The 12,761-nt window shown below is 42.8% G+C and overlaps 1 non-coding gene across 1 annotated transcript; it reads left to right on the top strand.

Moving 5' to 3' along the window:
* The first annotated feature begins 3,182 nt into the window (after positions 1 to 3,182).
* Positions 3,183 to 3,289, top strand: LOC135277035 (U6 spliceosomal RNA). Its single transcript, XR_010344648.1, has one exon. It is a non-coding gene; the product is annotated as a U6 spliceosomal RNA (small nuclear RNA).
* The last annotated feature ends 9,472 nt before the right edge of the window (positions 3,290 to 12,761 follow it).

The following is a 12,761-nucleotide window of genomic DNA, read 5'->3' as shown; positions in this document are numbered from 1 at the left end:
TAACCTCCAATGCTGAAGGTGGGGCCTGGTGGGAGGTGGGTCATGGGGGCAGATCATTCATGAATAGCTTGGTGCTACCTTCATAATACTGAGCTCTTGTGAGTTCTTGTGAGAAACTGTTTGGCACTTTCCTGCTCATTCTCTTACCCCTGCTCTCACTATGTGGTGACAACGTGGTGGGTGGGGGCTGCTCCCCCTTTGTCTTCTGCCACGATCATATGCTTCCTGGGACCCTTACCAGAAGCTGAGCAGATGTCGCCATGCTTCCTGTACATCCTGCAGAACTGGGAACCAATTCAACTTCTTTTCTTTATGACTTGCCCAGCCTCAGGTATTTTTTATAGCAATGCAAAAACGGCCTAATACGCCCAGGCACACCACAGTCAAAATGTTGAAAGACAAAGTAGCAGCAGAAAAATTACTCATCGGTTAGCAAGGGAACCACAGTAAGATTAACAACTGATTTATCATCAGAAACATTAGCGGCCAGAAGAAAGTCAAATAACATCTGATGTAATGAAGGAAAACAAAAAAAACTGTCAAGCAAGAATCATATATCTGATAAAACTCTTCCTCAAAATTGAAGTTAAAATAAAGACGCTCCCAGATAAACAAAATTAGAGAGAATTAGTTGCTAGCGAATTCTCTTGGCAAAAAATACTAAAGGAAGTTTTTCAGATTGAAAGCAAGTGATCCCAGATGGTAATTCAAATGCACATCGCAAGAAAGAGCACCTTTTGTAATTATAAAATACAGTAGAAATGCATAGTTCTTCTCCTAAATAATTAAAAATGCTATTGTATTTTTAAATGTGTATAATTAGATTGTTGAGCCTATAACATGTAGAGCTGTAATTATGTTTGAGGATAACAGCACGGAGGAGGTGAGCAGGGCTGTACGGAAGTGAAAAATGGCACCATATGTCACTCAAATCCACAGAAATAAATGAAAAGAACCGCAAATGGTAGCTAAGCGGGTTAAAACAAAAAACCTCTGCAAACAAATGTTCTTTGTCCTTACTTTTCTCACCTTTTTTCAAAAGATAAATTTACTTAAAATTATAAACAAGTATTTTGAGTGTCTAATGTATGTTAATGTGATATGTAACAACAATGTAACAAAAGGGGAGAAGAGAGGCTGGATTTACACAGGGGTAGCATCTTTATATCGTAATTGAGCAACTTAGTATAAATCTGAAGTGAATTCTGATAAGTTAAAATGTGTATGTTTAGCCCTAAAACCAACTACATCATTAAAAAGTCATTAAGAAATGGAAATATTACACTCAAATATTTTCACTTAATACCAAAGACAGCAGTAAAGGAGAAATAGGGAAACCAAAAAGGCATGAGACATATCAAAAAAAGATAGATATAAATCTATGTTAATAATAATATTAAATTAGAATAAACAGTTCAATCAAAAGGCAAAGATTTTCAAACTGGGTATATATACGTAGAGTTATCCAAACGACAAAATATAACAGCAGTTCTCCACAAGACTGCCCTCACCTTTGACACCTACTACGAATTCACAGGGTTCCTAAAACCACCCTCAGTTTCAATAATTCACAATTACAAATCAGAAAACTTTAATTTATTTCTGCTCTAATCTTTATTATTTCTTTCTTTCTGCTAACTTTGTTTCAAGATTTTTTTTATTTACCTTTTGATTTCTTCTTTGACCCATTAGTTGTTCAGGAGTATATTGTTTAATTTCCATGTATTTATGAATTTTCCAGTATTCCTCCTGTTACATCAGTGTGTAAATTATATCTCAAAAAAGCTGGAAGTTTTTTTTAATGAGACACACATACAGAGGCTACCTGTTCAATTTTTGGCTCATTCACATGTAGGAAGGTTTTTTTACTATTATGCAAAATTGCTGTTTACAGTATGTCAATGAACTAATCTGTCTTAACATATTTGAAATTGTTCAGATACAATGCTTATAAAGACAACAGGTAAGCTTTGAAAGTGAAAATTTTATGTATTACAGATAATCTAAAGCAAAACAGGCTCCTGGAACTGATAAATGACTTCAACAAAGTTTCAAGATATAAAATTAATGTACAAAAATCAGTAGCATTTCTATACACCAATAATACTCAAGATGAGAGCCAAATCAAGAACACAATGCCATTAATAACAGCCAAAAAAATTGTCAAATATCTAAGAATCTAACCAAAGAGATGAAAGATCTCTACAAAGCAAACTACATAAAACTGTTGAGAGAAATCACAGATGACACAAAGAAAAGGGAAAATATTCATGAGTATGGATTGAAAGAATCACTATCATTATAAATGGCCATACTGCCCAAATCAATCTACAGATTCAATACTATTCTTATTAAACTATCAACATCAGTTTTCAGAGAATTAGAAAACTCTATTCTAAGTTTCATATGGAACTAAATAAGAGCCCTAATGGGCAAAGCAATTCTAACCAAAAAAAAAAAAAAAAAAAAAAAAAATCAAAGCCAGAGGCATCACGTTATTTAACTTCAAACTGTACATAAAGCTACAGTAACCAAAACAGCATGGTGTTCACAAAAAAATAGACACATAGACCAAAGTAACAAAATGCAGAACCCAGAAATAAAGCCACACACCTACAGCCATGTGATCTTTGACAAAGTGGACAAAAATAAACAATGGGAAAAGGACTCTCTATTCAATAAATGATGCTGGGATAGCTGGCTAGCTATGTACAGCAGAATGAAACTGCCTCCCTCCCTTTCACCATTTTAAAAAAAAATTCACTTAAGAGGGATTAAGATTTAGATATAAGACCTCAACCTAGAAGAATCCTGGAAGATATGCTAGGAAACACCATTCTTGACATTGTCTTTGAGAAAGAAGTTACGACTAAGTTCTTAAAAGCAATTGCAACAAAAACAAAAATTGATGAGTTGACCTAATTAAACTAAAGAGGATTTGCACAACAAAAGAAACTATCAACAGAGTAAACAACTTACAGAATGGGAGAAAATATTCACAAACTATGTATCTGACAAAAGCCTAATATCCAGAATCTGTAAGGAACTTAAACAATTCAACAAGCAAAAAAAAATTCATTAAAAAGTGGGCAAAGGACTTGAACAGACACTTCAAGATGTTGGCTGCTTATATGAAAGAAAACATACAAGTAGCCAACAGATATTTTAAAAAAAGAAAAGCTGTGTTCTTTTCAGCAGCACATTTACTAAAATTGGAACTATACAGACAAGATTAGCATGGCCCCTGCACAAGGATGACATGCAAATTTGTGAAGTGCTCTTTATTTTTTTATTATCTCAATAGATGCAGAGGAGAACTTTGACAAAAATTCAACAGCCATCTATGCTAAAAAACCCTCAATAAACTATGTATCAATGGAACGTATCTCAAAATAATAAAAGGTATTTATGACAAACCCACAGCCAATAGCATACTGAACAGGCAAAAACTGGAAGCATTCCCTTTGAAATCTGGCACTAGACAAGGATGCCCTCTCTCACCACTCCTATGCAATATAGTATTAGAAGTTCTAGACAGAGCAATCAGGCAAGAAAAAGAAATAAAATGTATTCAATTAGGAAAAGAGGAAGTCAAATTGTCTCTATTTGCAGATGACACGACTGTATATTTAGAAGACCCCATCATCTCAGCCCAAAATCTCCTTAAGCTGATAAGCAACTTCAGCAAAGTCTCAGGATACAAAATCAATGTGCAGAAATCACAAGCATTCCTATACATCAAAAACAGACAGAGCCAAATCATGAGTGGACTCCCATTCACAATTGCTACAAAGAGAATAAAATATCTAGGAATACAACTAACAAAGGATGTGAAGGACCTCTTCAAGGAGAACTACAAACCACTGCTCAAGGAAATGAGAGAGCACACAAACAGATGGAAAAACATTCCATGCTCATGGTTAGGAAGAATCAATATTGTGAAAATGGCCATACTGTCCAAAGTAATTTATAGATTCAATGCTATCCCCATCAAGCTACCATTGACCTTCTTCACAGAACTGGAAAAAATCACTTTAAACTTCAAATGGAACCAAAAGAGATCCTGCATAGCCAAGACAATCCTATGCAACAAGAACAAAGCTGGAGGCATCACACTACCTCACTTCAAACTACAAGGCTACTGTAAACAAAACAGCATGGTACTGGTACCAAAAGAGAGATATAGACCAACGGAACAGAACAGAGGCCTCAGAGTCAGTGCCACACATCTACAACCATCTGATCTTTGACAAATCTGACAAAAGCAAGCAATGGGGAAAAGATTCTCTGTTTAATAAATGGTGCTGAGAAAACTGGCCAGCCATGTGCAGAAAGATGAAACTGGACACCTTCCTTATACCTTACACTAAAATTAACTCCAGTTGGTTTAAAGATTTAAACATAAGACCTAACACCATAAAAATTCTAGAAAAAAACCTAGGCAAAACCATTCAGGACATAGGCATAGGCAAGGACTTCATGACTAAAACACCAAAAGCATTGGCAACAAAAGCCAAAATAGATAAATGGGATCTAATTAAACTTAAGAATTTCTGCATAGCAATCTACCTATCTGACAAGGGGCTAATATCCAAAATCTACAATGAACTAAAACAGATTAACATGAAAAAAAAACAAAATAACCCATTCAAAAGTGGGCAAAGGATATGAACAGACATTTTTCAAAAGAAGACGTTTATGTCACCAACAAACATATGAAAAAATGCTCATCATCACTGGTCATTAGAGAAATGCAAATCAATTTTGCAAATCATCACATTGAGATACCATCTCACACCAGTCAGAATGGCAATCATTAAAAAATCTGGAGACAACAGATGCTGGGGAGGATGTGGAGAAATAGGAACACTTTTACACTGTTGGTGGGAGTGTAACTTAGTTCAACCATTGTGCAAGACAGTGTGGCGATTCCTCAAGGATCTAGAAATAGAAATTCCATTTGACCCAGCAATCCCAATGCTGGGCATATACCCAAAAGATTATAAATCATTCTATTATAAAGACACATGCACACGTTTGTTCACTGCAGCACTGTTTACAATAGCAAAGACCAACCCAAATGCTCATCAATTATAGACTGGACAAAGAAAATGTAGCACATATACACCATGGAATACTATGCAGCCATAAAAAACGATGAGTTCGTGTCCTTTGTAGGACATGGATGAATCTGGAAACCATCATTCCCAGCAAACTGACACAAGAACAGAAAACCAAACACTGCATGTTCTCACTCATAGGTGAGTGTTGACCAATGAGAACACATGGACACAGGGAGGAGAGCATCACACACTGGGGTCTGTTGGGGGGTGGGTGCTAGGGGAAGGACAGCAGAGGTGGCAGAGAGGTTGGGGAGGGATAACACTGTGAGAAATGCTTGATGTAGATGACGGGGGGATGGAGACAGCACCACCATGGCATGTGTGTACCTATGCAACAATCCTGCAAGATCTGCACGTGTAACCCAGAACCTAAAGTACAATTAAAAAAAAAAAAAACTCAACATCATTAATCATCAGAGACACAGAGACATACAAATTCAAACTACAATGAGATACCATCTCACACCAGTCAGAGTGGCTATTATTAAAAAGTCAACAATATTCGTTGGCTATGCTGTGGAGAAAATGGAACACTTACACCCTGTTGGTGGGAATGCAAATTAGCTGAGCCACTGTGGAAAGCAATTTAGAGATTTCTCAAGAATTTAGAACTATCATTTGACCCAGCAATATTATTATTATTACTGCATATATACCCAAAAGAAAATAAGTCTTTCTACCAAAAAGACACTTGTACTCGTATGTTCAAATGTCATAGTACTATTCACAAAAGCAAAGACATATAATCATCTTAGGCTCCCATCACTAGTGGAATGGATAAAGAAAATGTAGTACATATACACCATGGTATACTACACAGCCAGAAAAAAATGAAATTATGTCCTATGCAGCAGCATGGATGGAGCTAGAGGCCACTATTCTAAGCTAATTAACACATAAACAGAAAACCAAATATCTCATGTTCTGACCTACACATGGGAGCTAAACTTTGGATACTTATGGACATAAAGATAGCAACAATAGCCACTGGGAACTACTAGAGCAGAGAGGGAGGGAAGCGAGTAAGGGTTGAAAAACTACCTATTAGGTACTATGCTCGGTACCTGAGTGATAGGATCAATCGTATTTCAAGCCTCAGCATCATGCTATATACCCACGTTACAAGCCTGCATATGTACAGCCTGAATTGAAAATAAAAGTTGAAATTATTTTTAAAAAGAATAGAATAAAATAAAACAAACATCGATGACAATATTAAATGCTTTTTAAACCTATGTCAGCTTAGTAGGTGAAAAATACTTTTGAACAAAAACTTTTATGCCCTTGAACTACAGCATTTTTTCCAAGTGTCTACTAATAGGTTACTTAAATATCTTTTTCCTATTTGAAATACTATAGTCATAGATTTGTTTAAAGTTTCTTTGTAGTGGTGCTCTTACATACTTAATTTTGCATCTTAATTTTAAAAACAATAGTTTATCGTAACTCCAATTTGTATGTGATCTCAAGCTTAATTTTAACTGCTACGTAACTGCCTTTTAGTGGTTATATAACAGATTACTGAATTATTTCTCTGATGCTAAGTATTTTATTGACTTTTCTTACATACACACACACAATGCCAATAATGCTCTTGGCATGAAATGTTGTCTATGTTTATTTATCTAAAAAGATAACTAGAAATGAAAATGCTGATGCTAAAATGTGAACTTTTCTCAATCTTAACACAACTTATTTTCCAAAAGACTCGTATTATATTAATATCTCCGTTTCCCCAAAATCCTCCATTTCCCAAAAATCTTGAGTGCTTTGAATATTAACCTTTTAAAATGAAAATTCACGTATATTCTTAATGACAAGAAAATCAGCTGGCCTAAAGAAACCTTCTGCAAGGGAGACCTGCACTACTGTGTTACACTGTGTGCAACCAGCGGGTGGTTTGCGTCTGCTCAGAACAGAGTCCACTCGTGCGCTGCTCACACTGACCACACTCTACACTGCACGGCTTGAGGCGATGGTCAGTCCTAGGATGTGATTTGCCTTCTACCAGGGGCTGATTCTGGACATTCCTCCCACAGGCCATGCTCTAAACAAGGAATGCATTTTCCCAGGGTCACGGGTAGCTTGAGTCAGGGTGTGGAGCATATCCTGGTTTTGGCTGCTCCCAGAACAGCACATACAAACTGAAGGTAAGAGACAAAAAACTCTTCTTCCAGCTTGTTTTAAAATCTGTGCTTGGAGTTTCCTGCCACATCCTCCACAGTGATCTCCACGTGTCAAGCAGCAGGAACAGAAGGGAAAAATCAACCACGTGCTTTACCACAGAGCACCCCTGAATGGACCCTGGAGCTGGGGCAGAACAGTGTTCATCAGAGGGAAACAGTGCCTCATCAGAGACAGGGACAACGCCCAGAGACACGTGATCACCCCGTTTTCTGCAACTTAGAGTAACATTCCCTACAAATGTGCTGAAGAGCATCTTCGGAGGAAAGAGCAGTGTGGCTGAGCACCATGCACAGCCTAATTGGAAGAGTATTTCTGGAAGAGCACACCATATGTTTTACATTTGCATCCCATCTATAAATATCCCAGGAACAACTTGAGTCCATAAATACTGTATTCAGAATGCTTTGCTGGAACCATCTTCCACTGCTCAGTCGTCTGTTTACTAACGCGGCTGTTCCTTGCCCCACTCATGGTACAGAATCATCCCCAAGATTAGGGTCATTTTGGGAAGCGAGCGGGTGCCACAGAGCCAAGGGTGGCCAGCAGCCTCTCCTCTGTCCCATTTGCTTTGGTCTCCTCCCCCATCGAGCTCTCAGGCCACCTCCAGGTGGAAAGTGACAGAGGACACTTTCTTAGCAAAAGCCTGGATAAGACTTGAAATCGTTAACGAAACCCTAAAGAGACTGCAGTAAGGGAAGAGCCCTGTGCACCTGCAGAGCTAACCTTTATCCAGAGTATCCATGTGCAGTGGACAAACAAGAGCTGTCTTCACTGTGAATCTGTTCTGCTAGAATTCATCCTTATTCTGCCAATGAGAAAACCAGGACTTGACAATATTAAGAATCTCACCTTGTGAACAAGCCAGGATTCTAACCTGGAGTTTATCTCAAGCCACACTCATAACAGGTGGCAAGACTGGCACACCCCGAAGCATGGCTATCCATCTGCCAAAGGATTAGGAATCACCACCATTTGGTTTTTGAAAAATTGACTTTATGCAAAGCCTTTTATTCTCTGCTTAGAGTTCCTAGGAAAGGGATCTGGGGAGATGTTGGTCTCCATTTTTCAGGCAAGAAAAGTGAGGCTCAGAGACTTGCTCAAAGCTCCGCAGTTAGTAGAGAGTCGATTTCGGAGTTGAATTTTGATACGCCAACTTCTATTTCAATGTCCTTTCCACATGCTTAGGATACAAACGTTATTTAGGAAGAGCACATCGTCAAGCCATGAGAAGCCGGTAGCATCTCAGACACATCCAGGAGTCAGGTCGGCTTTCAGGCTCCATGCTGGGGTTGTGCTGCTTTAGCAGTCAGCAGGTGTGAAAGCCACTAGCCTGTGGCATGGAGTTCTACCAAGAGCAGGCCGCCCCAGAGGGAACTTGCTAGGAACTTTCTAGATGCCTGGGGAGAGGTTCAAGTGGAAGACAAAAAGGGGACATAAATAAAGATTTGTCGAGTTAACCCTGTAGTATTTTCCATTCTCCACAACTGTAACCTCCAGAGGGCAGGGACTGTCTGTCTCCTTCACTCCAGCATGCCACCTGCGTGTGGATGAGGCAAACCCTGGGAGACCCACATGCTGCCCGACAGTCGCTGGATGCTGCATGTCACAGCACCTCAGAGTGTCAGGGCTAAAGTGTTTGCTATGCCCACAGGCAGGGTCCAGAGAGCAGACGGCAACACTGCAGGGCAGCATCACCTCAGGGGAGGCCGGAGGCCAGAACACACCGGATCAGGAGGGGCTTCGACTGCCCTCACAAAAGCAAATACCAGCCAGGTTGGTGGCTCACACCTGTAATCCCAGCAGCTTGGGAGGCCAAGGCAGGCGTATCACCTGAGGTCAGGAGTTCAAGACCAGCCTGGCCAACATGGTGAAACCCCATCTCCACTAAAAATACAAAAATTAGCCAGGCATGGTGGCACATGCCTGTAATCCCAGCTACTCAGGAGGCTAAGGCAGGAGAATCACTTGAACCCAGGAGGTAGAGGTTGCAGTGAGCCAAGATTATGCCATTACACTCCAGCCTGGGTGACAGAGTGAGACTCCATCTAAAAAAAAAAAAAAAAAAATCAACAGCATGACTCACTGAGCCTGTCCACACTACCAGCCCACACACAGGCCAGCTTCATCCAACGGGGAGCCCGGGGCGCAGGCCTCTGCTCACGTAGCCTGACAGTCTACGGGGAAGCAACAGTGAGCAAGAAACCCTCGAGGACATTTCACTCGGACTTGGTGCCGTGAAGAAAAACAGCTGGGTGCTGGAAAACTCCTGGCGGGAGGGTGCGTGAGCCGGGTGGCAGGACATCCTCTCTCAGAAGGGGACACTGGCAGAGAGAGGCACTCCAGGGGTCAGTCTGCCAGGTCAGAAGCACAAGGAAGTTTCAAGTGGCCAGAGTAGAGCAATCGAGGTGGAGAAAGAAGCCAGGGCTGGGCTGGCTGCATCGTGGCAAGCCTCGTGAGTTGCAGGCCAGGCCTGGCATCTTCCTCCAACTGTGAGGGGACATGAGGGGTGAGGGTAAATGGCCTGCAGCCTGCTTTTATAGGGTCATGCTGGCTCTGCTGGGAAATAGTCTCCAGCAGTCCGAGCATCTGCAACCCCTTCACTCACTAGGAAGTTTTTGACACACTGAGGGTCCTCCCACCTCCTCCTGCCTTTCCAGGCTGTTTTTTTTTTTTTTTTTTTTTTTTCCTTAAGATGGAGTATCACGCTGTCACCCAGGCTGGAGTGCAATGGCCCCATCTCGGCTCACTGCAACCTCCGCCTCCCGGATTCAAGTGATTCTCCTGCCTCAGCCTCCCCAGTAGCTGGGATTACAGGCAAGCGCCACCATGCCCAGCTAATTTTTGTATTTTTAGTAGAGACAGGGTTTCACCATGTTAGCCAGGATGGTCTCAATCTCCTGACCTCGTGATCCGCCCACCTCGGCCTCCCAAAGTGCTGAGATTACAGGCATGAGCCACACGCCCGGCTCAAGCTGTTCTTTAACAACCTTGCCAGGAAGTTACTCTGACAGAGAACCCCATTCTTCTCATACCCCAACCTAACCACTCCTGGAAGCATTGCAGTCCACTAGCTTACACCATGGAAACTGAGGGGATATGGACCGGCACGGATGGGGAGCAGGATCACCGTGGGAACGACCGGCCGCCGCTGGACAGGTGCTTCCCAGGAGCCCACACCAGCAGACTGCACCAGCGCCAGCCAGCAGCAGGGAGCAGCTATACCTGTTAGAGAGGACGGCCATTGGAATTCAGTGTAGTGATGGATGTGAAATGAGGCTGAGAAGCCAGCAGTGTCCTTGGGAGATTCTGGGAGCCAGGAATGTTGGAGCAGATTGGTAATTTGAGCCCTTTGGGAATGCCAGTCTGCCGTGGGCCTGATGACCCCGCACAGTCTTGCTGGTGTGCCGGACCGCATGGCCGATCAGTCTCCAGAGGCCGAGCAGTCTCCGTGGCACCTAAGTAGGTCAGGGCGACCACAGAATGACCACCAGCTATCATGAGACCGCTGCCTGCTGCAATGTTCGCTACTTAATCAAAAAGTGACGACCCTCGGCCTGGGTTCCTCAGCTGCAGCACAAACCCACTGACCACGTGACATTCATCTGGGCCCACTGCATCGCCTCTGTGGGACTTGGGGACAAGGAAAGCGAAAAACGATGCTGACGCTCTGGCTTCGACTTTTGCTGTGAGAAATACAATCTTTCATCTCCAGTCCAGGAAGCTGTTTTTTTCCCGACAGCATTCATGATACTAACTTGTTAGCAGTATTAGAGTCGAGCGAAATCTCAGACCCCACCAGTCTTGACACTGACCTCTTAAATACATCCTAACTCCACCTTTTTAAAGAGGCCAGAAGCGATTCCTATCACCAAGGCAAATGGGAGGAGGAGTACTGGGATCTTTCGGAAGCACGTTAGTGGCTGATCTCTGCAGGACGGGCTGCAGGTGGGGAGAGCTGTAGGGGGAATGAGGTCCCCGATTTAAACGGAGATACCAAGAGGCAAGTGGCAAAAGCCAAGCCCTGGCACTGCTCTGTCAGAAGCAGGGAAGGCACAAAGACCACAACAAGCAACGGGATTTGTGGGGGCATCATGAGGATTTGCTTCTCGTTACTTAATCGTGGGACGTAAGGACCAGTGCAGATCAATTCGCCCAATAAGTTTGTACCTGTGTAACGCAAACAAAAGCAGTAAAACACCGCCCACTAGGTTAAAAGAAGCCTCTGCTGAGTCCCAAATTGGCGGGAGATCCACGGCTTCCCACTGGAATTGCAGACCCGAGTGATGCCCCTCTCTCAATTCACACCACGCTGCACTGCTTAGCTATATGCAAAAGCTGAGCAAGTCTGAGTCTGCTGTTTCCTGACACACAGGAATCGAGTCTGCCGCTCACGCACGCCCACACCTGAGTCTGAATCCCAAACTTATCCTGGATCCACACGTCCCCTTCACTCTCGCTCAAAGCCTGAGTCCTCTGCTCACTCACGCCCAGACCTTAATCCCAGCACTTTGGGAGGCCAAGGCGGGTGGATCACCTGAGGTCTGGAGTTCAAGACCAGCCTGACCAACAAGGAGAAACCCCATCTCTACTAAAAATACAAAATTAGCCAGGCATGGTGATGCATGCCTATAACCCTAGCTACTCGGGAGGCTGAGGCAGGAGAATCTCTTGAACCCAGGAGGTGGAAGTTGTGGTGAGCCAAGATTGTGCCATTGCGCTCCAGCCTGGGCAACGAGAGCAAGACTCCATCTCCCCCCCAAAAAATATGACTCCCTTTGGTGTGCTGGACAGTGCTTTAGTCACAAGAAACGTAGAGGGGAACAAGCCGGTCCTCTGCCCTTACTGGACTAATCATTCTGGTGGAAAATTTAAAAATTAAATTTATTTGCAATGGCCCGAGTCCTTGTTTCTGAGAATTTTGGCAAGCATTTCATATTGAGGATGGTAGGTGACGAGTATTTCTATTTGGCACAGTTTTAGACAGTCCCATCCCAACTTCAACCCTCATGAGACAAGTCCAGAGGTTCCTTACAAGCAATAATTTCTTCAGAGATTACAGAAAGAGTTGTGTGGCCTCCTCAGAACCTCAAGCCTGGCCAAGTAAGAGGCCCCAGAGAATCGCTGAGAAGAGTTTGGATGTCTGCGATCAGGGCCACTGCCTCCCGGCTGCGTGAGGGCTGTTTTGAGGCTTCCGGACCCCATGCTGTCTTAGAAGAGCCCCCGACAGTCCTTGAGCGGGTAGGACAGCCGTGCTCTAGATGTAGGGGAGGGCAAGACAGGACACAAGTGGTGGAACAAGGGAGGGGCTGGTACTGCTGGAGTCTGGTGGGGCAAGAATGTGGGTGTTTCCCTGGCAGCATGGTTCAAGATAAGGTTTGTGGGGCCCTGAACAGTCTGGGCTCCATCATGTTAATTGCCCCCTTCCCAAGAGGGCTGCGTCCTCAGGTGAGA

Source organism: Aotus nancymaae, unplaced genomic scaffold, assembly GCF_030222135.1.
Source record: "Aotus nancymaae isolate 86718 unplaced genomic scaffold, 86718_ANA_hifiasm-v0.15.2.pri h1tg000029l, whole genome shotgun sequence".
NCBI lineage: Eukaryota > Metazoa > Chordata > Mammalia > Primates > Aotidae > Aotus > Aotus nancymaae.
This window is presented reverse-complemented; position numbering and strand designations above follow the sequence as displayed.